Below are 20,116 nucleotides of genomic sequence, written 5' to 3' on the forward strand. Positions count from 1 at the left end.
ATCCATCCATCCATCCATGAAGCAATGAATTTTCTTGGCGACGTGTTCTTCCGCTTTTGGGCGTTTGCCGTTAATGTTGCCTGTAGTTGAGAGCTAAAGTGGCACATTGTGAACACGTTGCACTTCAACTGATGCAATACGCCTCTTTATCTATCTATCTATCTATCTATCTATCTATCTATCTATCTATCTATCTATCTATCTATCTATCTATCTATCTATCTATCTATCTATCTATCTATCTATCTATCTATCTATCTATCTATCTATCTATCTATCTATCTATCTATCTATCTATCTATCTATCTATCTATCTAATCATATTTAATAGTCATATTATAGTAAAGTTGTTGTAGTATGCTGACTTAATTTTAATATGGGTTTATATTATATTTTGTTGATAGAGTGATAAGATTTAACGTTACAAAGCAACGCCTGGTCCACTAATCGCAGCGAAGGGCGCCGGATAAACGTTTTAGCCTCATGGAGTTCATTAACATACCCCGGCGGAATCTTAGTTGGCATAGAGTTTCTGACATTTGCCCCTCTCCCCAATGACGAGGAGGAGACTTGGGAGTCGTGCTAGAGACGCACGTGTGCTGTGTTGGTTCTTCTATGTTGGTTCCTTATTCAATGACGAGAACTTCGTGGACGGTGCTGTGGACGGTGGTGGTAGCATGTCGCGTTTCTCCGCCGCTTGGGTTGCGGCCGGAGCACGTTTACATGCTGCAGGAGTATGCTGCGTGTCTCTTGTCGAGGGGCGCCGTTTCGTGCTGCATGGCTTTAGAGCGAATGAATGGTAAGCGGAGGCCTCCTCCGTGGAGTAAACGAGCGGAGGAGGAAGCGCAGGCGCGCAGCCGTTGTCATGACGTTAGAGCTTTAGATTATAGAGTGCCCAAACGCTGGGAGACGCAAACCGCCAGGCCTACCTAAGAAAACCAAAGAGAGCGCGAAGGAGCGCGATAGGCCGCCAATGGAGTTTGCGTCCCTCCAACGCTTGGAGATGGCTTGGGTACCCTATTCTAGAGATATATATTGTCGTCACGCCACAGTCATCGTCACGGTGTCATGCCGTCTATCAAAACATGACAACAACAATGTTTGCCGCCATCATCCAACACCGTCATCGAGGTCAGCAGTCTATAGACTTGGGAAGTAATGCTACGGAGTCCGTATAGACTCGTGTAAGGGCCCCAACATTTTTTCACAATTTTGACAATGTGCGGCCTTTACACGGGACCGAACTTTTCGGTCAAAATGGTGCCGGCGACTACTGCACACCCCGGATCCCAGGATGTACCATTGCGTCAGAGGCCGACGCGCAGCCTTGACGTAGCGGCAAGCGGAAGGCGCGCCAAAATTTGCGTATGAGGGCGCACGGCATCGAACGCGATTGCTTCTCCGCCGGAAATCTTTTTTTTTTTATTTCAACTTTTGGGCTGCCAAGTTGGGGTGCGGCCCTTACACGAGTCTACACGGTAATTTCTGCGGCACGCAGAAGCTATTCGCTTACTTTAGCAATTATCTTCGGTGGTTTCACACCCGGCCGTGGTGGTGCAGCTGCTATGGCGTTGCGCTACTAAGCCCGTGGGCGCGGGATAGAATCGCAGCGGCGGCGGCGGCCGCATTTCAGTGAAGGTGAAATGCTAAAAACACCCGTGTACGGCGCATCGTGGTTTTGGCACGTAAGACTCCAGAATTTAATTTCATGTTTTGATGGTTTCCGCACCAATTTATTTCTTCGCTTTATGGCGAGGGTGATGCCGAGGATACAGGAGACGGCCTGACGACACGACAAACGATCGGCGGCCGCGTCCTAAGCGTAACGGAGAGGATGAACACAGCAACACCAGTCACGAGTTCTTAAAGGGGTGGGCAAGAAAGGGGTGGGCAAGAAAGGGGTGGGCAAGAAAGGGGTGGGCAAGTAAAGGAGTGGGCAAGAAAGGGGTGGGCAAGTAAAGGGGTGGGCAAAGAGGTAACTCGATCGCGCAATGGGGTTGACAAAACTGCTGCTTGCAATGGAGAAGACGGCAGGCGCTGCGAGCCAGCCCGAGCTCCATATAAAAGGGCGCGGACATGTAGCGCCCTGCAGATATATTGTTGTCGCTCAACGATTCGCGTCGCCCTCTTTGCACGACGGCCTCCTTTTGACGAACCGGGTCGCGCGTGCTTCGTGTCCCACGTGCTCCCTCAACATGCAGCGAGAGACAGTGTTACCCATCGACAGCTCCAGGGCGCGCTGCCGTTGTGTGTTGACACGCAGACAACAGGCGGTCGGAGTTCCGTCAACGCGGCGGGCTTCATTAGGGCGGACAGCGCACCGTTCGCGGCCGTCAATACAGCAATCGATACTAATGAGAGACGGCCGCGACAGTTGGCCGCATATACCACGGCGTCGATATATCTGCTGCGGCCAACTGCAGTGTCTCATCGTGCGCGGTGCAAACGGACGGCGCCCGCGGTTCGGTTGTCGCGGGCCGTGCGCAAAGACGGTGGAGAAAAACACGCGTGCGTCACGCATGTCGACGGGCGCCAAGGCGACTCGTACGACGCCAGCGGGGCTTCACTAATTTCACGGCATTTTTTTCTTTCGGCGTTCGATGGAACGACATTTTCAGTGTAGACATAGCTTCGCATCAATTCCACGCTCAAGTCAATTTCGCTGAAAGCACAGTAATAAGTGAACAGCAACCAAACTAAAAAGAAAGAAAGAAAACAGGAAAGCCCTTTGCCGGTGTCCGACTGCGGACAATACACTTCAGTAATCAGCCAAACATTATGCTGCTCGCAAACGCGATCTAAGATTTTTTTTTTAATAAGTGTGTGATGACGTTATGACGTGCTGTAAAGTGATACTGTCAAAACATCCAGCGACATATATATATATATATATATATATATATATATATATATATATATATATATATATATATATATACATATATATATATATATATATATATATATATATATATATATGCAGCTAAGCAGAGAGAGAGAGAGAGAGAGTAAACGTTTATTGTAACAGAGACTGTTTGGTTATGGTGGGTGGAGCCCCTCCTCCAGGGCCCCACTGGTTACAGCGGCTCGCCGGGCCTGGTCAAGGGTCGCCAGTTGGCTTCCCAATTCCACTTCCGCGAGTCGCGCCTCCCACGACCAGTTATGTAGAGTGTTGTCTAGCAGCGGCGAGGTGGCAGCCGCCGGACGTGACGCGCACTGGAATGTTATGTGTTCCAATGTCGGTGTTCCTTCGCACCACGGGCAAGTGTTGCTGTATTTGTCTGGGTACATTTTGTGTAGCCTGTATAAATGTGGGAAAGTGTTTGTTTGCAGGCGGCGCCAGTCCCGTGCTTGCCTCCTGTCTAGGCCTGGTTGATGCAGCTAAGCAAGAAAGTAGTAGTCGGTATCTTGATTGACATATGAATGCTACGCAGTAGTTTGAAGTGACAATTAAGATAGATTGGTAAATTAGTCCCTAAACTCAAATAGGCCAGTCCTACTCGCTAGTGGACGCTTAGTACTCCCCCACAGACACACACAAGAAAAAGAAAGGAGAAAAGAACACAAGATCAAAATACTAGTGGTGTCATACGTTACATTCGGAAGTAAGCGGAGAGTCAATTTTGATAGATTTAGCAACTCTCGCGGTTCAGAAATAAATGGCTGTAGGAGTACGCGCTGCGAATCCCGCGACTTCATTTCGACGTCATCGACGCGGCTGTTCGCGCGCGAAGTTCAATAATCAGCACGGCTTTCATTTTTTTTTTTTCTGCGGCAGAGAAATTCGGATAAGGCTTTCAGAGAAGAGTACACAAACTGATTCAGTGTTTCCAGTTACCGGCGGCCCTTCAAAGGAAAAGAAATCGGAACAAGTGGGCACTAAGCGCAGCGCAAGCCGCAACCGCAAGTCCGCCGGCCCAGCACCGCTGGCGCCCCACAGCGGTACCATCGCAACTTGAAGCGCGATGGTTTGTGGCCTCGGTGATCGAACACGCGGGCGCGCAAACTCGGAGGCCACGGCCGGGTGCCAGGCTCCGAGGGGGGGGGGGGGGGGATCGCACAATGCTCGGCGCAGCCGTTAGTAGGAGACGCACGCGTGCGTTCTTTCCCGCCACTGAAAAAGAGATAAGAAAAACAAGGCGGCGGCGGCGGCGGCGGCGCTCTCAAAACAAACAGCGCGCACGCTCTTCCACTCCACGCGATGGGAGCCGCCCCGACGCCGTGCACTCAAGTGGCCCACGCTACGGTACCCACGCATGTCCGCGCCACGCGCGCAAGCAGCGAGTGAGGGAGAGAGAAAGAGAGAGAGAAAGGGAGAGAGAGAGACCTCTTAGCGATTGAACGGCCGGGTGCGCAAAACACCGCGGGCGCCCGTTTCGCAGAAGTGGGTGGGAGGAGGGGGTGAACCCTTTCGCTCCTTTCCAACGGCGAAGCCAAGAAGGCATGGCTGGCACTGCGACTCTAGTGTCTCCGCCGCACGAAACCTTTATATCGAGCCGCAGGGGGAGTATCGAAAGCACGCCTGGCGGCGGCACCGTCTTCGGCAGCCTGTCGTTCTGGGCTCCGCAGTCCGCGCCCGTTGGCATTCGAATGCGACACAGATGACTGCGTGAGCAATACTATTGCTTAACAATGGGTGAAAAGTCCTGCACATTTCGTGTGTCGTCTTCCGATCGCGTTCTATATTACGAACGCGGTTTACGAACATGAACTTTTTATATGCTGTGCCAGTCACCAACGGCATAGTTCCGGTTTACAACTCTTGAATGATGTCGCAAACTGTTAAACTAACTTTGTTTCTTCGCCATTAGGAAAGAAAGAAAGAAGAAGAAGCCCGGAGTTAAGGGTATTTCATCCAGTTTTAGCGTCGTGAGTAACAGACATCTATATCATGGTTTCTCGGCAGAGGAAGCCGTCACAATGGAAAGCTTTGTTAGTCCCCGGCCAGCATTCGATCACGTTTTCGAAATGGCTCGGGCGAAGTGCCGTTGTCGTTAGCGCATCGTACAGCAGTCGAATATCGCCGTCGTTTACTTTTCGTACAACAGTACGACCAACATGAACGCCACAGGTCGGCCACTGCATAATTAGGGATCCATGCGCGATACTGGTAACGCCCATTATCGCACCCCTCAAAGCCAACAGCACAGCACTGGGGCATATCCCTCATAAAGAGAAATGACGTCACCTCCACTATTTCGTGGTCTCGCTGCGCTTGAATTCTTTCGCAACACGGCGCCGCCTTCCAGTTTCAACTTATGCAGAAAAATTATAACCGGTAGCCTGGCCCGGGGAGTTAAAATTCTTGCACGCAATGGCGGAGCAGCGTCTCACCACGGAAACGTATAATTTTACGCATCGCATCGTGCGTGAACCACGAGCATGTGCGGCACGCAAGTCCTGCTTTAGAAATGCGCTGCCTTGTCCTTCCACGTAGTGCGACACTCGTATCTAATGCTCATACTCAGTCCCACTTTACGTATTAGAGACAACTAAACAAAGATAAGTCCTTGCTCGAGTCTGTATCAAAATTCAAGGTGGCGAAGGTAAAAACCCCAAGATCTCACAGAAAGAAAGAAAGAAAGAAATGTCAGATAGTGCTTGTTAGTGATTTGACAATAAGTAGTTAAGCACTGCTCGGGAGGCAAACCACCAGTTATACGACTCGCGCTGTCTTATATTATACCCTATAGACTGCTAAAATTGCAAATATCAGTATACGCGAGTCTCCCGATGCAAAAAAAAAAAAAAGAAGCTTGTGAGCAAAGGCTCAATGGACGAATTGTTCGTTTCGCACAGCGGAGGACAGTCTCTCGCCTCTGCTGATATTGCGAAATCGTCGGAACCGTATTGCGGAACCCCCTCCCCATTCCCTCTTTTCTTTTTTCCGGCGAGTTATACCACGGTAGACTTGCATGCTCATTAGCGCCCAAATCTCGCGCACAGAGATTTACTACTGCCCTTCTTGTTTTCCGTCCTCTTTATGACTAACGTGATGTACGTTTAACTGTACGATCCATTCTACCCTGCTTCCCACGGAGGCAACGATTTAACGACCCGCTCTATCGAAGAAATGCAGCAGCTGGCGCACCGCAATGGGCCTATAACGCAATTCTACCGGCCGGGCCGACCCGCCCCGCCGAGCGCAACACTGCGAGCGCGCGTGCGTGCGTGCGTGCGTGCGTGTGCGTGTGCGTGCGTGTGCGTGCGTGTGTGTGTGTGTGTGTGTGTGTGTGTGTGTGTGTGTGTGTGTGTGTGTGTGTGTGTGTGTGTGTGTGTGTGTGTGTGTGTGTGTGTGTGTGTGTGTGGTCCATAGGCGGGGATGGAGATACTGCTGCTCCTTCGGGACGAGCGAAAGCAATAGAAGCGCGTAGAACGAGATAATACCGATGTCGAATGACGCAAGCCGCACTAAAACGCCTAGGGGAAGGCGGGATGGAGGTCACGGGGCTCGATTTCAATTTGTTAGCCCCCAGCCAGTGACATGTACGAACTAAACGTAGTATGGGTAAAATCGCTGAAGCCTAACTGAAGCGATTTTTCACTTGTCCAAGAGCGAAATGAAGAGCTCTTTCGAATGGGTCATGTGAAATGCTGCAGAACGTGTGGAATGTAAACAAGGAAAAAAAAAAAGGGAAAAGAAAGCCGTGAACACAAAGCATAGAAGCGTTGGAAAAAAGAAAGAACCCTCTTACACTTCTCTGTCTCTCTCTCTCCTTTTTAGTGATGCTTACACGAGGCACGCGTGAAGGATAAACCGATGCCACTGGCCATCACCCTGTAAAGCCGTGTATAGGAACACTTGAAGCTTAAAGAGATGGACATCTGCTTCCATTCGCTCAACCAACCACTGCTGCATAAACCAAAGCTGTGAGCCATCGCGGATATATATAGAAACGAAGAGAACCGATTACAAAGAACGTCACGTATTTCCGCAGTGTCGCCGCTGTTACGATCGGCCTGCCTGGGGTACTGAACTGCAAACCCTTCCGAGCCCGCTGCAGTTGTTTCAATCGACCTGCAGGGGTGGCGATCTTCGGAGAAGCGACCTTCGAACCCTTTCCGGCCCGCTGCGACGAGTCTCTTTGTAAAGCCGACAATACGCCTCCTCAGACAGCCCAACGGCGCCGGCAAGTCTAGCCACGTACGGCGGACCAAGTATTGTTAGTTGGTTCGCTGTCACCTTCACGGTCTACTTGGAGCAAGAGAACTCCTGAAAAAGGGTGTTTTGCGGTGCTTTCTCAAAGTACCCCGAAATCGTCGCAGTCAATGGACAGACGCGGCGTGTAACTGCGGGGTCAGCTCTGAAATTAAGAGGCGCCTGCTTGGGTCAAGCGTATCAACCCCTGTCTAAGAGAACTCTCTCACCTCGGCGTGTTCAGTGAAACCAAAGTGCGGAAGTGAGTGCGCGAAACCTGCCCCTCAAAGGCGGGTCGACTACGATGGCTTTGGACGCTCCCATTGGACGAAGGTTGAACAGCAGTTTCCCCTCACCTAGGGATCTAGGGAGGACAGAGTGTTTTTAAGCAGCCGTTTCCGGCTGTTCGGGGTGCTTTCTCTTTCAGTCATGCTAGACTGATGAACTGGAACGTTCTCCACCCTTCATGTAGATATTGTAAACAAATCACATCTTCCTCGTTCTCGATGAGAACAAGTCCGTCCCTTCTACAACGTCCCTAGCGTGGATGAGTCGGACGACGGCATGGGCCAGCTCCTACTTATTTCATGCCCGACCCCAACTATTACCCTGTCTATGAAATCAGGAGGTGCACGCATTTCGACAAAGTTAGAAAACGGAAAGATACCGGTACTCACAGCTCTTGACCAAGCAAGAAAAAAAATTAATAAACAACATAGAAGGAATTCACTGAGTGTGAAATCCATCCATCCATCCATCCATCCATCCATCCATCCATCCATCCATCCATCCATCCATCCATCCATCCATCCATCCATCCATCCATCCTATCATCAGATCCATCCATCCCTATCTATCTATCTATCTATCTATCTATCTATCTATCTATCTATCTATCTATCTATCTATCTATCTATCTATCTATCTATCTATCTATCTATCTATCTATCTATCTATCTATCTACCTATCTATCTATCTATCTATCTATCTATCTATCTATCTATCTATCTATCTATCTATCTATCTGAAACACACCTCTCGCGCCTTGAAACGAGATTTATAGCGGGCTTACGAGTTCACAATCCACTCATCAACACCTTGGCTGGCAGCTAATCCGCTCTCGCACGCACCGTTTGGTTTCGACCCCCACGAACCGCAGCGGCAAATCCCTGCGCGAACGCGCAACACATCGCGCTGAGAGCGCGCTATTTACCCGCGCGTTGTTGCGCCGCGCGCCGTCTAAAAGCGCGCGCCAGATAAACCACTGGAAACCGTCAACACTGCCTGCCACAACAAACACACACACGTATAGCGAGAGATACACCCGAGCACCATACAAGACAGCTCGCTGACCAAGAGCGCGCACGCACACACATATAGCACTCACGCACGCAGGCACGGGAGCGTGGCGGCTGGACCCGCACAGGGGACCGCAGAGCTGACCCGAATGAAAGATTAAAACCCCCGGGGTTTCACTCGTCTCGTCCTCTCCGCTACTGCGGTGAGCGCGTGCGTGTGTATGTGCTTCGGACGCGCTCGGGCGCGCGGTCATTAGCGCGGCGACTGCGGGCACTGGACGAAGATACGCACGCACGCACGCGCTTCGGCCACTCGCGGCTCCGACCCTACGCACAGGTCCTACAGACCATATACACCCGGCTGTCGGAGTGCGCCGAGAGGTGTTTGTGGTATTACATATAGATTGCTCTCCCTTCACGCTGGCAGCGCGTGAAACGGGGGCATGACCCGTCCGAGACCTCGTATACCGAGAATGAAGAGAAGCAAGCGCTCCCTCGGTGGGCGGACGAAACTGAGTGCGTCGTCGACGTTGCAACAGTAGCCTGTCCCTGGGCGAGCATGGTTGCGAGCTCTCTCCTTTTGTCTCTCTCTCTCTCTCTCTCTCCACTTGTCTCTCTCTCTATCTCTCCTTTTGTTTCGCGGCGTCCGCAAGCGGCGCATTTTAGCGCAACGGCGTGTTAGAGAACAATTACCATGGCGGTCCGTCGCTTGCACGAAAGTGCGTGGCGATGAGAGAGAGAGAGAGAGAGAGAGAGAGAGAGAGACGGTTTCCCGAACCGGCACGCTATTTTAGGAGCCGCTCTCGCCGAGCCGCGCGGCAATGTGAAATGGAACGCGTTCTTTTTCCGGCGCACACGGTGGCGGTGAATGAAACGGCGGCTCTGTACACTTTCCGTTGCGAGGAAGCTGCCGAAGCGATCCATTAAGCTCGAATCGCGGCCACCCGAAACTTCGTTAACCTTTCGTCGATGGCTGGCACGCGATGCCGGGGCCACATTGCCGAAGCGACGCGAAAGCTGGGAGCGCAGAGAAAGGGACAAGCGTGCGTGTCGGGGCTCAAAGGGACCCTCGGTATCAGTGGCGTAGCAACAGGGGGGACCGGGGGGCCGTGAACCCCGGGTGCAAGGGGCCAGTGGGGGGAGGGGGGGGGGGTGTCATATACGTCTGAAGACACCCGGAACTTGTTGATATCCTCGCCTTCCTCGACTACAGCCTAGTGGGGGGGGGGGGGGTGATAGAAGACCTATGGGACCTGGGTGCCAGACGACCTAGCTACGCCACTGCTCGGTATATCTCGCGCTTTAAACCGAATCGGTTATTGTGCTGTGTGATGTGCTCCGTTTAACGTTTCCCGATTTCCCCATTAACTGTGTACCCTAACTAACTACCTTAACTGAAGCTGTTCTGTAGGGGCGGGTGACCGAAGAATATATCAACGGCCGTCTTATCGTTCCTGTGCCTAGGAACGCCCAAGACATATGCTTTAACACTTTTTTTTTATTTACTCTCTGTAGTCGCACCCGTGAAACAGTTACAAGCTTCACCACATAACAGCAATGCGTAGAGGCAAAGCACCGAATTTTCCGAGAGACTCGAAGGACACATTCTGCTCGTCTTCGGCTAGGCGTATCATAAATATGACACTGGGCGAATAACCTGCCGTCAGGCACCGTCGCATGGGCACCAAGGAATAAAGAAAAGAAACGAAATTGCAGACGCCTCGAACGCGTGCAACCTGGTTAGTCACGCGACATCGTGACAGTTCTATATATGTGCGCGCACGCTCTGCACGTCACGGCAATACCGCGACGCCCTGTATCGCAGTATGCGAAGCGCTCCATCGCGTGGTTCGTCGGCCCTGCCAGCCTGGCGATGTGGGCCGGCCACCCCCCACCGCCGAGACGGCGCAGGAAGACTTCCGCCGGCGAACGCGTCTCCGGACCGGAAGTAAGGAAGCGGCGCACGAACGAACGCGTGCCTGGGGCGGTGAGACCCGCAGCCGACGTGGAGTCACTGTCGGTCTCGACAGAGAGACCCCCGAAAAAAAGCTCGGACAAACTTGGGCCGGCAACGCCCTCTACATTTATCAGGCAAGTTCCGCGGCCTGCCTGCCGCTTCTGCGCCTTTCCACCGTCGCGATAAGCGGCGTTTCGCTCCGGGCTGTAGAAAGGAAGAGACACGAAGACACTGACGTTCCTGAGCACGACATGCCCGAAGTAGCAGCAGCTAAGGCGTGAAATTCGCATTGTTCAAAATAACGGTCCTACACGGGCGCGTCACGGTTGACGCTAAAAACCCGTCTTCAAAGCAGGTAAGGTGGCTTTCCTGCGTTGCCTCGTAGTAAGGCCTATACGTGCCTCGTAGATATGCTAACCCAGATGGGTATAGTATATCCCGGATACCTTGATATGGTCGTACGGTGTCGTACTGGATGGAGAGCTGCGATAACGTCGCTGAACTCGCTAGCAAGTTCGGGAGATAGGGCCGAGAGTGCGTGCAGGTACTTGGCGTGCTACCGGGCGGTGATGCTTCGCATGCGTATATAGTATTAGCCCCGAGAAAGAGGAATGGCGCCCTCTCGCGAGTGACGTCACGGCCAGGACGCCGCTCGCTCCGGCTCGCTCGGCTGCCGCGCGCGCTCGTTCCCTTCGTGTATGCTTGGGGTATAGGTGGCTCGAGCCGTACGTATTGAAGAATAAGTCGGCTTCTTTCAGCTGCCACACCTTAACCACAGTTTCTTCTTCAAAAGCGTGTGAGTCAAGAAACTTTGCGGCTTGGATATCGCAAGCTAAGTAGCGTTAAAGGGGTCTACTAGGTCTTGCAATGCATATATGCGCCGTGTCTATCGGTAAATTTTGACAAAAAAAGAATATCTGCAAATTCAACGCGCGAAGTTGTGTATGATGCTTCGCTAAACACTTAACATTCCTTTAGCATTTAGCTATGAGAGGTATTGCATTTTACGTGGAAGAAAAATTTGGTAATTGGCGTCAACATGTTATCCGATGTTAGAAAGACACTGCCCAGCGAAGCTGTCATCATGATTCCTATTACTCTGGTGTGTTGTTCTATTCAAATATGGCCATTCATTAATGCGTAAAAAAATAGTTAGGCGCGCATTTCTTATGAAAATGTTTGCTGCTACTTTCATCCCCCTCTGAAACAGGCCTCCAAAAAACGAATTGCTCATGGCTGCTAACACGACGGCGTGTCATGTAGAGTAATTACATAGTTAATTCACAAACACCATAGTAGCAATCACCTGAGAGAAAAGTTTCGTTGTTTAGATCGACAGCCACTCAATTGAAAGTGATGAAATGTATCATAGTAGCCCTCAGTAGCCTTTATCGACAATATGGCACACCCCTGATCACGTAACGGTAGCAATCGACTGTCCGTATGGCGAGGCACGCTATGTTCGCGAAACCCATCAGTTCACTTCAACTTCGAATTAAAACCATAAAGCATTTTTTTACAGTGCCAACTGGAATGGCTAAAGTATTCTCGAGCTACTACTACGCAGCTTAGATTGCCTACAAAAGGAAAATTCAAGCACCTTTTGTCTCACCATGTCTCGATCCAGCGTTATTTAATTATACAAACGGATAACTATTCGCTTCGTCGGTACTTAAAAGAGAACCTTGCAGGCTAATTTAAGTTTGCTCCAATCCAATCGCAAACATTCATAAAGAAAGCACCACAAGCCTTGCATATACTTTCACTTGATTTCTGACCCTCCACAGGGGGAATTTCGATATCTTCAATATGTCGCATACTACTAGTCATTGACGCTTCGACTGCTTTCTGGCTGCAGCTATGTGGTCCAGCAGGCATACTTCACTAAAAAAATGGGGCCGAGCAGCCTGTGTCAGTTTGCCAAACAGATTCGTCATGTATATTCCTCAAGCAACAAGCACCAGTAAATTTCTCAAGTGAGTTTGATTTGATTTGATTTATTAATTTCCATTTACACACACACATGTACAGAGGAGTGGTAAATAGAGGTGGATGAGGGAAAAAAGCCGCACAGACGCGGCTTGAGGTAATCTCACACTCTTAGGTACAATATGGCTGCATGGGGTAACACATCAAGCGCCATATAAATTACATCTATATAGTGGCCATAAAACATTGCAGTTATACAATATATGAAAGCACAGTGAAATATTTCCACGATAACAATGCAAAACACACTGCGGCATTGAAATAAATAAATGATATACACTTGGTAACATAGACAAAAAAAGAGGAACATAATATGCATTATTAATCATTAAGAAACGCGCTCTAAAGAGGTGAGTTGAACGTGTAGCACGGAAAAGGGAATATATATTGGTACATTCCTATTTGTACTCTGTAAATAGCTGTAAGCCTTCATTAACTTTACTTCAAATTTCCGCCGCTTAAAAAAATAAACACGTGAAGAACCGCCTAATGTTGACAAGCAGTTAAAGAAGCAAGTGAGGCGTGTAGAATCTAAGCTCCAGTATTAGTTAAGTCACCGTGCTACTGCCGAGCGTTTCTGTGAGGAAATGCAAAAATTCGATATTTTACCATGAAGTACTCGTCGTGAGCAAACCTGTTTTAGCGGAATAAAATCAACGTAACTGCTGTAGAAGTCATATATAGCCAGCTTTGTGACATACTTGTTGCACCGTGGCAGGTATGGTATCATAACTGGATTCCTATATGCTATGCTTTTGCGATTGTCTATCCGCGTATGAAAAACCCGCAATGGGCTGGTCTGAGACTCACCCTGTCCCCACTGGCCTGAACCCGCCGTGGTCGCAACTCACTGCGAACCGCGGGTTAGGGGTCACAGCTCTGACTGCTAGGGCTGCTGCGAAAGTGCTAGGGAGCGACTGCCGCTCCGCCGGCGCTGTGCGATCCAGAGAAGGGTCAGGTGCGCACGCGCGAGCCTGCGTAATACCCCTATAATATATATATATATATATATATATATATATATATATATATATATATATATATAGTCATATAATGAGAAGCCAACAAACACTGACACCAAGTACAATATAGGGGAAATTGCATGTGCCTAATAAATGAAATAAAGTAATGATAAATTAATGGAAATTAAAGTGGATGAAAAAACAACTTGCCGCAGGTGGGAACCGAACCCACAACCTTCGCATGTCGCGTGCGATGCTCTACCAATTGAGCTACCGCGGCGGCGTTTCCCCATCCACTTTCTTGGGTATTTATGTGTACTAGTAGAACCCTGGGAGTGTTAGCCAGCGCCCCCACTCACAGACCTTGGCGGCGGACGTGGAACGTCTTTTTTGCCGCAGGCGTCACGAGAACGTGATCTTTTCGGGTGAAGGCAACTGGTCAATAAACCCACATATGCTAACTGAAGGCATCAATGTTGCCGGATTCGAGACCCTCGTTAAGTATAAACGAGAAGTTTATACTTAACCGGATTCGAGACTGGATTCGAGACCCTCGTTAAGTATAAACGAGAAGTTGGTAGAGAATTGGTAGAGCATCGCACGCGACATGCGAAGGTTGTGGGTTCGGTTCCCACCTGCGGCAAGTTGTTTTTTCATCCACTTTAATTTCCATTAATTTATCATTACTTTATTTCATTTATTAGGCACATGCAATTTCCCCTATGTTGTACTTGGTGTCAGTGTTTGTTGGCTTCTCATTATATGACTAATAATTATCGGGTCCCTCGGTTAACCCCCTTTCTTCTCGTTTATATATATATATATATATATATATATATATATATATATATATATATATATATATATATATATATATATATATATGGTGTTTCTTTAGCTGCACCATATTTTGAATTTAGAAAAGTATAAATCACGGTAACATTATGTTTACCATTCGAGTGTACGGATTGGGAGCTTCTAGATACAGAGAAACTTCCGCAGTTACGTGCGTAATTAGCGAAGTTACGGTAATTACCTTTCTAATTATCAACTATAGGTGGCCACAGCAAATGAGCACTTTGAAGCCCGTCCTCGACACAGATATATATAGAAACGAAGAGAACCGATTACAAAGAACGTCACGTATTTCCGCAGTGTCGCCGTTGTTACGATCGACCTGCAGGGGTACTGAATGGTCCTATTCCAACGATAACATATTGAGTAACACATTTCATGTGGGAGCTACGCGAACAATTAGTTATCCGTGGCAAGCTCCTTGAAAGCGAAACTGGCTGGATAAAGAGCGTCTATGTCGTCGATGTCGCCGCCCCCACCAACTTTCGTCACGTCTGCGAGGTCACCACCGGTCCCTCCCACGGGCAGCTTGTGTTATCTCATTGCTGTGTACGGCACTGGCCTAGCGCTTCAATGCCGGCGGTCCGCCAAATTTACTTCGCGATTCCCTTGGGCCCCTGAAACGGTATTTCGTCGGTGGAAGTGGACACGAGGCGCCGGATGGAATAGGAACGCCTCTAGGAAGCGTTCTGCCGCAAAAATTTTTCAAATCGGCTCATTAATAGCCGAGATAGAAATATTTCAGTGCCGCGAACCCATGATTTCAGGAGGCGAGCTTCACCGCAAACATAGACGCTCTCTCCACATGTCCCGCCTAGCCTCCGCAAGCGACATTTCTTCCCTGCGTTCTCCCATACCGGACCTCGAAGATCGCGTGACGCATGCGTCACGGGGCCCTCCATTTTTTTTTTTACTCCTTGCTTTCTTGCGGCGCGGCGCACTTCCGCTGACGGCGTCGCGCGCGAGCTGTTGTGATTGTCTCGTTGCACGAAGCGCAGGATTTTGCGCGCTGTGCACGAGGACACCTGACTGGCGGTATATTTCAGTGCTACACGAATACTGAGGCAGACACAAGCGGATCACAGAGCATGATCCCGCGCTGGAACACGGGAGAAAATGGCATAGTTGCGGTGTCTGCGCGCGCGACTGTACGACGTAGGAACAAGCAGACGAAACGGAAGTACATCTCTCTTGCTGCGCCGCAAAGTAAAAGAAAAACATGCAGACAATTGTTTTTATTGTTTTTCTAAGCTGAAATTCATCTATTCAAGCAACATATTACACAAATAATAAAATAATAGATGTTGCCTAGAATAATTTTCGTAGTCACGTGTCACCACGAGCGACGTCACAGTTCGAACACGTGTACGTAGGCGCACTAGCACGTGTACGTCATCTTCTGGCTTGGAGTGCGGCGGCCGCGAGAAGGGAAAACGGCGTTCGGTTTGAAATGTCAGGTCTTTTCGCGGCGCGTAGCGATGTAATACTTCGCAGACACGATGGTTATCGCTCACTGTAGGCTCTGCGCTTGTCAGCTCAATATCGTAAGACCTGGTGGAGGGCCCTTAAAGAACCCCGGGTTATCAAAATTAATTCAGGATCCCCCTTCGCCCCTTCCCTCACTACGGCATGCCTCACACTCAGATCGTATAGTATTGGCACGTAAAACGTTAGAATTAATTCTTTTGTTAAATAACTATATGTCGTTTCCTAATTGCGCACTCATTCTCTCTAATTTTTTTTTTCAAAACGCTTAACCGAACTGTATATCAAATACGCAAGTGTGGCTTTCCCCTTCTCCACTTACAATTTCACATTTGTTTGCCAAAGAAATTAATGAATGCGGTTTCGCGAGTAATCCACAGGCCCAACTGGCACACTGTTTCTTTTTTCAATGTTCCTTTAACAACGTCTAAAATTTTCGGCCACCAAAGCTACGACCCCTACTTGAGTGCTTGTACGTTGTTTCTCCAAACATGTATAAACGAACGCTCGATAGTACAAACCTGATGAAAAAGTGCGAGCGAATCGATTAGTTCAACACTCACAAACAGCAGACAAAAAAAAAAGGAAAAGGAGAGGAACGCAACAACTAAGCAAACGCATTCGACCATACGCACAAGGCCAGATCGCTTTCTTTTTTTTTTCCCGAACCATAAAAGCCGGTTTCCGTCCGATCGCCGGCAGTTATTTGCACAGGGACAGTGTTTGCCGAGGCGTGTAACTAGAAACGCAAGGGCGGCACCGCCACGTGCCCATGAAAAAAACAAAAAAACAAAAGGGCCTCAGGGCGATCTGCAAAACAAAGAGCGCCGTTCGTTTTCTAATCCCGCCCTCGTCAATACAACCATGCGCGCCCTTCTTTTACCCCAATAATCAAAGGAAAGCGTTTTTCTTTTCACGCCCTTTCATAACCGCTCCACGCGTTACGCAGACCTCGGCTCTGGTAAACAAGATCGTCGACGCGATTCGGGGGAAAAAAAAAAAGGGTGGGGGCAGGTAAATGCGGCTGGAAGTTCCAGCATTTCTTTCTTTTTCTTTCTTTCCCGGGTTATACGATATGTTCGATGCACCAATACGCGTGGGTGTGTACAACCACCCGCCCACCTGCTCATTCTATAACACACGCAGACACACACATACGACTTTACTATAGCGCGGACGTTCGCGACTCGATCGCCAACACACAAATTTCCGAGCGCAGACACAAAGGGAAGGAGAACGCATGAGTATGTGTGTGTTGTGTGCGCGTGAGTTTACGGGGCGGGACCGAGGGGGAGGGGAGGGGTCGCGAGTAAAATAGGGGCTGGGCGGTGTCGCGCGTGGCTTTCCCGTCGGAAGAGAACAACAGGTGCTTCACACGCGCTGCTGCTGTGTTGCATTTGTCGAGCTGCTGTGTTGCGTTTGTCGAGCGAATTCCCGCGCGATTTCAGCGGTCGGTCGGGTTTTCCCGACTACTCTGCCTAAGTAGATGGCAAAACATTCGAAGCGAGAGAGGCCAAGAAAACAACTGAGGCGGTACGTTACAGGGCGACGCCAGCCAGTAATGAGGATAAGAGAAAAAAAGAACGTATATGGGGGGACGGGGTGGGGGGGATGAAAGCGGGGCAAAAGTAGCATATAGCAGGCGCCGCGCACCCGAAACACCGGTTCTATAAGCGATCGTAATCGCGTGGTTTGCCGACGGACCATCAATGGTTGAATCTGCGGTCTAGAGTGGCGTTGTGATACGTATAGTGTGCTATTACTTCAACTGACTTTCTCAACTGCAGAAGCAATGCGCATGGAACTAGGAGGAACTAGGCAGCGGGCACCCCGCATCAATGAGGGACGCAACGGTAGAATAGCGGAGTTCACTGTCGTACCTAGCAACTGAAGTGCTACAGCGCTTTCTCGTGCACTGTTCTCGACCAATACAGTCTAGCTCCATATTTGAAAGCACGACGGTAAACTAATAAAGTCATCGGTTCATCGTTAGCGTTCAGTGTTCGCGATGCACTGTCTTCTTGTGCACGGGGACCCATAATTGACGTCACGATCTGCTGAGCGCCCGTGTCGAAATCGAGAAAGGACAAATTCGACTCCGTATGATGCGCCTTCATTCAGCAACAACGACGCTTACCACTGTCGCGGTAACATTGTAATTCAAGTGTGCGTATATATACACCCACACGCACGCTGTCGTCTGTAAAGAAAGAAAGGCAATCACAGAAAGCAGGCTTCACCCCACAGAGCCACTCATTGCAGAGCAGCCAGCTTTGACAAGCTGCTTTTATAGATGTACGCGCGTATTTGTGGAGACACGGGTGCACAGCAGGCTCATATGTCGACATGCGCCGCAAGTACCACAGAAACGCCATCCGATTGTGAAAAAAAAAGTAATTAGAAAGAATGGGGCAAACGACGGTCACTGCACGCGAAATAAGACACGCGATCCATTGCGCAAACCACCCGATTCCGAAGTTGTATCGCTCGATCGAAGAACAATAAGATGAGGAGGACGAGGATAACCTGCACTAGTATACCGAAGCCAACTCAGGAGATTACGGACGCCGTGCCGAGTTTCTGCATTTCCCTAGCACGTAAGTCGTGTTAGGCGCGCTGCAAGTTAAGGCGCGACTCGACTGACTGGCTTCAACGCCCAAAATATCGGAGGCAGGAAAAAAAAGCCACACTTGCGCGGACGTCTTCGCATTGACACTGGCTACCCAGAATCCTTTACGAAGCCCGCCAAAGCCTTGTTGCGCAGACAACTATTGCGGTCCGCACAGCAACACAACTCCGTCCAAAGCCGTTCGACCGCAGCAACGGGCGAACGTCACGGCTACTCGATAGCGGAGCATATATATATACACAGGCACGCGCTGAAACCGCATTTTACACACGCAGGCGCACCTAACGCATCGATACTCAATCCATACTTCGAGCTGCGAAGGCTTTGGAAAGCAAAACGTGCATTGCGAAAGGTCGGCAACACGACACTTCTCGCTCAAAGGCAGCGGCGCGCACGCAGCTGGCCGCGACCTCGCCCGCCCGCCGAATAAAAGAGACCGCGCGGCGCAGCTGCTGCGGCGACAAGCGCCAAAACGGTCCTCTTTCCGACGGTCATATATTAAAGGCTGCTTGGCCCTTACTGAGACTGAAAGGCTCCTCTACTCTCCTTAAGCGCAAAGCTATATAGTGTCGCCCCCCCCCCCCCTCCCAGTGGCGTAGCCAGAAATTTTGTTCGGGGGGGGCTACGCCAGTGGCCCCATATATATATATGTATATATACATATACATATATATATATACATATATATATATATATATATATATATATATATATATATATATATATATATATATATATATGGGGCCAGTGGCGTAGCCGGAAATTTTGTTCGGGAGGGGGGGGGGGGGCACGTTGCAGCTCGGCCTCTCCCGTAAGAGGAAGCTTTAGCTCGGGTGCTCCTATTTAAATACATGTAGAAGGGGAATTCGTTTTTCCCTGCAACCACTTCACCAAATTTGAGGAGGTTTGCTGCATTTAAAAGAAAAAGTTCAATTCTAGTGACTGCTGGTTTCGAATTTTTCATTTAGGTGGTCAACTATTTATTAAATATTGGCCAAAATCGAAAATTTTTCAGAAAACGAAACTATCAAGTCTAAAACTCCGTGACTCAACAATGAAAAATGATATCACAATTCTGTGAATTGCATCTAATAATACATCTACAGCGGACAAAATAGATATGTTACACATGAATCTCAATAAAATTTAGTATTGTGGAAATACGGCTTTTGCAGAACCCTTGTACACAGCGTAACCAATTCACGTAAGATACAAATTGACATAGCAAACTTGTCCGCTTTGACTGTTATAATAGATGCCGTTTACAGAACCACAATATCTCTTCTTCATGCACAGCTATTAGTTTGTAAACGTCATGCTTCTATTTTTTCAAACTTTCAAATTTTTCAAAATATTTTAAACAAAATTCAGGCCTTAAATCGAAGTTCTGTTTCCAACAGACACTAGGATTTAACTTTCTCTCTCAAATGCAACCAATTTCAATAAAAGCGATTAGAAGGATTATCTCAGAAAAACGTTTCTGCGTTTTACAAGTATTTGAATAGGCCGCGTCAAATTGGGCCCGAGCTAAACCTTCCTCTTAAACAATTTGTCGAGAGATCAAATACATGAATACTAACTGCATTGTTATTGCCAAAGATGCTGCAAACCAATTCTTGAACGCTACGCACTGTCAAAATAATAAAATATGTATTTTTTCATAAAAGAATATACTTGTATGTGCCAAAAATTTGGCCCAAAATAACTGATATCAATGCTTCCATATTTCTGTCTATTTATTAAGTAAAGAAAATATCACACGAACTTTAGAACTATATCAGTTCGAAACCAGGAAAGCAGTG

At 48.9% G+C, this 20,116-nt stretch overlaps 1 protein-coding gene and 1 long non-coding RNA gene across 5 annotated transcripts in view; one reads left to right on the forward strand and one right to left on the reverse strand.

Annotated features, from left to right (window-relative positions):
- The window catches only part of ATP8B (ATPase phospholipid transporting 8B), a 174,988-nt gene that overhangs the window by 90,207 nt on the left and 64,665 nt on the right, over positions 1-20,116 (reverse strand). The window lies entirely within an intron of this gene.
- The window catches only part of LOC135918768 (uncharacterized), a 66,604-nt gene continuing 56,662 nt past the window's right edge, over positions 10,175-20,116 (forward strand). The window contains exon 1 of the long non-coding RNA XR_010569766.1: positions 10,175-10,528. This is a non-coding gene — a long non-coding RNA (uncharacterized lncRNA). The remainder of the gene's footprint in view (positions 10,529-20,116) is intronic.

This window comes from Dermacentor albipictus, chromosome 1, assembly GCF_038994185.2.
Source record: "Dermacentor albipictus isolate Rhodes 1998 colony chromosome 1, USDA_Dalb.pri_finalv2, whole genome shotgun sequence".
Classification (NCBI taxonomy): domain Eukaryota; kingdom Metazoa; phylum Arthropoda; class Arachnida; order Ixodida; family Ixodidae; genus Dermacentor; species Dermacentor albipictus.